This window comes from Triticum aestivum, chromosome 5D (assembly GCF_018294505.1).
Source record: "Triticum aestivum cultivar Chinese Spring chromosome 5D, IWGSC CS RefSeq v2.1, whole genome shotgun sequence".
NCBI lineage: Eukaryota > Viridiplantae > Streptophyta > Magnoliopsida > Poales > Poaceae > Triticum > Triticum aestivum.
Window position 1 is genome coordinate 424431227 of NC_057808.1, and position 5037 is coordinate 424436263.

The window sequence follows — 5037 nt, forward strand, 5'->3', positions numbered from 1 at the left end:
GTTCAAACGTGTACTTGGAAGATGTTACCGTGTATTCAAAAAAGTGTTTAAAACATGTATCTAAAAAAAATTCTGCATCGTGTATTTAAAAAATGTCCTACGTGTGCCAGAATTTTTTTATGGTGTGCTCTAATGTATATGGTGTACTCAGAAAAAAGCAGACATGTGTTGAACAAAATAAAACGGATAAAATCCGACAAAGAATTAAAAAGTAAAGCAAAGAAAAGAGAGAAACAAAGAAAACCATATAGTGTAACAAAGAAAGAAACCAAAGAAATCATCAAGAAAACAAAGAAAACCAGAGTAAATGAATAAAAATAAATACAGAAAAAACCCCGGTGCAAAAAAAATAAAACTAGAGAAAAAACAAAAGAAAACCCGACAGTAGAGCTAACCTACAGCGTACAGCGAGCAACCGCGCTGATGGGCCGGCCCGCTAGTCGTCGTCCGTAAGCGATTCCTATTAGGAATCGGTAACGGCGACATATAGCCCCCGCTCTCCCAGGCCCAGCTCCCGCAGCGTCGGTCACCGGAGGAATGCCGCCGCCGCGCCGCTCCTACAGGCCGCGTCAGGCGACTGAGTTCGCCGTGGCGGAGGCGGATGCCCTGATCTCCCTGCCGACGGACGTCCTCGACGACATCCTCAACCGCGTCGGCCCCCGCGACGCCGTCCGCACGTCGGCGCTCTCCCGCGCGTGGCGACGCCGATGGCCCTTGCATCGCTGGACCTCGACTTCGACGATGGCCTCAAGCACGAGGGGGCCGTCGACAGCATCCTCCTCCGATGCCCCTGCCGCGTCCGGCTCTTCCGCGCCTTCATGGACGAGTCCTGCTCCTGCCGCATCCACGACTGGTTCCTCGTCCTCTCCCGCCAGGCCGTTGAGATCCTCGACATCTCCGGCTTCCTGACCCTCCCCTCCTCCGTCTTCACCTGCGGCCGGCTCACCTCCCTCCATCTCTCGTACTGCGCCGTCCCGATGCTACCCCGGGGATTCAAAGGTTTGCCGGAGCTGAGGAACCTTAGTCTGCGTAGGGTCGACTTGCAGGAACACGGTCAGTACCAACTGGAGGAGATCATTGCGACATCGCCGTTGCTCGAGGAGCTGACACTTCAGGATGTGAATATCCCTGGTGAATTCAAACAGCGGGTGATTCAGGGGCCTAATTTGGGTTCCCTCCATCTTCATTCGCTTGATGATCATGGTTGGGATCTTGGGGATCTTCCGCGACTGGATTCTGCCGTCATTGATATATGCGACTATTTAGGGAATCGCGATTTCTCCAAATTTCTCTCCGGCCTTGCGAGCCTTACCGAGCTTCAGATATCTACTTATCATCAACCGGTACAGCCCTCTCTGCTTACCCCTTCTTACCATTGAAATTAAATTCAGCACTCATGGACATAATTAAAGGACGCATATAACTACTACTGAATGTTCGAACGTTTTTTTTCTTTTTTGCAATTTATATACGCGAGGGATGTCAAGTTTAGTTGGCAAGCATAGCAATTCGGCCCTTGGATTGTTTTTTGCCAGGAAATTGCCGTGCTTGTCAACTAAACTTGTCATCCTTGCGTCAACTAAAGTTGCGATAAAAAACGTTCCATTTGCCATGGGCACATCCTGAATGTTCGGGATTCATCATTTCCGTGATTAAATTTCCTTCAGACAACATCGAGGACTAGGTCATGAAGTGTTGTGCCTCATCCTCCTAGTGCATTGGTGGACTTTGTCGATCTCATCTGCTTGCTAATTCATGATATTTTGCAATGATATGGTTGTTGTCAAGCGTTTGATCAGCTAGGGACAATCGGGATCCAAACTCAAAGTGGTGTTGCGTCCCAAACCCCAACTTAATGACAAACCACCTTGTTTAGAATGTAACTTGGAAATTACCTCCTCATGGTGTTCTTTGCATTAGCCACAGAGTTGTATATATTTGTAATCCTGTAGTGATTTCCTAGAAAAATTACTAGTTTACTACTTGAACTGACTTTTTTGTTTCTAGTGGGTTGAGAGCCTCTATAAATTGTAACATCCTAAACTCCTATAGTTCTTCTAGAACTGGGTTCATGCCTTTGTGAGCTGTGGATGTGACTTTACTTATACATGAGTAAATAATGTAATATTTGTTCAACTGCTACAAGCTGGACCCGGCCCATGTGTGTGTGTGTGTGTGTGTGCGCGCGCGCGCGCGCGCGAGCTTAGCGGACCGGCTTGGCCCATGTGGCTTGTAATGGTAGTACATATAGACAATGTGTGGTGAGTGAGAGGTATCGAATTGACTCTGTAAACACTATTCCCTAGCTGAAGCTTTCCTCTCTCTGCTCTTTCCCCTTCTCCAAGCCTTTCTCTCTGAGATATTTTCCTGGTTCTAGTTCCACACCTCGGGGAGACGCAGGGAAGTGCTACGGGATCGTAGCATCAATGATTCTGGAAATGCGTTGAGTTTAATTTTTGACTGTAATATTTATTCAACGATTCTGGATATGCATTGAATTTAATTTTTGACAGTTCTCTTTTGTCTGTTTCAGTTAAATGGGGCCAATATTCGAGAGACACTTCCATGCACCTTTATCAACTTAAAAGCTTGACACTGCTGACACACTTATGTGAACTTCCCTCCATTTTATCAACCTTTTGCTTGCTAAGGAATGCTCCAAGCCTTGAAAGCCTCAAAATACAGGTAATGTTTAGTGCTACAGATCATCTTTATTTACATTATATGAAGGCCATCATTATCGCTTCCAATGAATGATTGTTTACTTATATTTGTTAAGGTTGTTTGTGATTATGATTATGGCATGGGGCAGAAATTTGAGACAAATGGAGAGTTTCAAAATGCACAGTGTACTGATGGCATGTGTGCCAAACTTCAGTTTGTGGATATGACTGGTATTCACTTGTTTACAAATGAAATGTCCTTCATAGAGGTTATTCTCTCTAAAGCAAGGCTTCTTCGCACATTATCCATAAGTCTTAGTCATGGTGCGGAATTGGCAATGTCTAATGAGGATGGACTGAAGAAGTTACTAAACTACAAAAAAGCTTCAACTCATGCTGAGGTTATATTTGCAGGTAAAGAATCTTACCAGCGTTATTGCATACCAGCATTGCATTGATACATAATAGCATTGTTTAGGAAGTTTGACACCATGCAAATGACAGAGTAGCAGTGCCTACGTCGTTCCAACTTTACTATTATGTTTTCACTTATGTATTATTCAAGGTAAGCAAAGATAATTTTGTGGCTAGAAGAGAGGGTGTTTAGTAGTTGGCAGGAAGAGAACAATCACATTCACAGGTGAATGTGAATGAGGCTCAATGCATTCAGGAACTTTTCCATGCTCGTGTTTCATCTTTTCTTTTCTTAACAATTTTAAGCTACATTATATTAGATGGTTGTCAGTCTGCACGGCATATTTTGTTCCATCTGCCTTATGCCTGTTGGGATGCGCTGCATAAACGGTGTTCTTGTTGTGCTGGCAGGTTGTAATGTTACTAGATTATTTTTACCCTCGGAGCCTGGAAATGCGTGAGGCTGTTCCGCTGGAATGACACAATACTCTCCCATGACCAAGGTAGTCTTTTGAAGATCAGACACGCCACATCCACGAAATCTCCGTCCGAAGGGACTGCCATAGTAGTTATGTTGTTCTGAAAGAAATTTGGCACCATTGGTAGTTTGGCGCAAAGTTTGTGATACAATTCAGTGCATTAGCCTGTCCTGTTGGTACTTCTGCTGTCGCGGAGACTTCCTTTGCTTGAACCTCCAGGATTTCTCTTTCAAAAATGAAAACTTTGCAGACTTGGCTTTGCTTGATTAGATGCTAGCTGATTTACATGTGCCATGTTGCTACTACGCGCACGAGTCAGGAGAACTAAAGTGAAACATGTAGGCTTGCACAAGTTGCTGCTTGACTTGTGCTTGGAATCATGGGTTTAACTTCACGCCACGATGTTCTTTTTTTTCGTGATCAATTCAAGAGCTTTATTCAAACGATTTGGCTCCGGCCCCATCAGCCATCAGGCTTGTGACTAGAAAACCAAGGGGGGGGGGATCCATCCAACACTCCGTCACCTCCAGTGTGTTGGCATGCTTTGCACACAGGTAGGCTGGGATGTTTGTATGTCTCCTTACATGATGAATAACTAAAGAAATAGAACTAGAAGCTAGCTCTTCAATTTCTAAAAGAACTGGCGCTATAACAGAGTGCGAAGTACGGCGCGAATTCCAGAGGTCCACAACCTCTAAGAGCATCTCTATGAGACCATGTATAAATCGCCGGAACTGTAAAATTCCGGCGATTATATGGGTTTGGGTCATTTTGTCTACGAGAACAGACACAGTAAACGCAGCCCGGCCCGGAAACGCGCCTCCTCGACCAGTATATGTGCGGGTTCGGCTGCTGGATACGGGCCGGAACCCTATCCCTCTGCCACCGCGAAAATCCCCAATCCCTCACCGACGGTGCCTCAGATCCGCTGCCCGCGCCTAAGATCCGCCGCCTGCTCCTCCAATCCGCCGCCCCACAATGGCCAAGTCCGTCCGCCGTGACAACAACGACCCCGAGCGGGCGCGTCGCGTCAGATCCGACGCGGCGCGGAAGCGCGCCGCCTTGCGGTACACACGCCACGGGCGGCGGCGGCCGCCGCGAGACGGAGGAGTACGACCGCGCGCGCGGGCGCCTCTTCTCCGGCACCACAGCTCCTCCGGGGCGTCTAGCTCGCGCTCCTCTCACCCCGCTGAAGAAGGAGCTAGAGGAGCCCGCCCCCCCGGTGAAGAGGGATCCGGAGGCCGAGGCGGGGCCGGAGTGACGTGCCGGTGGCTTTTTCGGGCCGGAGGACTTCCTCCCCCCGGCGGAGGCGGACGCCATTTTGCTCGCGTTGCTAGCGCGCAGTGCGCGGGAGGAGAGCAAGAAGGAGGGGTGGCGCCGCAAGGCCGCTGAGCAGGAGCGGATCTTCGTCGACCTCACCTCCGACGACGACTTCGATTGAGCGCCGCCGCTGGTCAGCTACCGCACGAGCTCCGGTCCAT

At 48.2% G+C, this 5037-nt stretch overlaps 1 pseudogene; it reads left to right on the plus strand.

The window, feature by feature from the left end:
* Positions 1-516: 516 nt before the first annotated feature.
* On the plus strand, positions 517-3769 carry LOC123125251 (F-box/FBD/LRR-repeat protein At1g13570-like; annotated as a pseudogene).
* The last annotated feature ends 1268 nt before the right edge of the window (positions 3770-5037 follow it).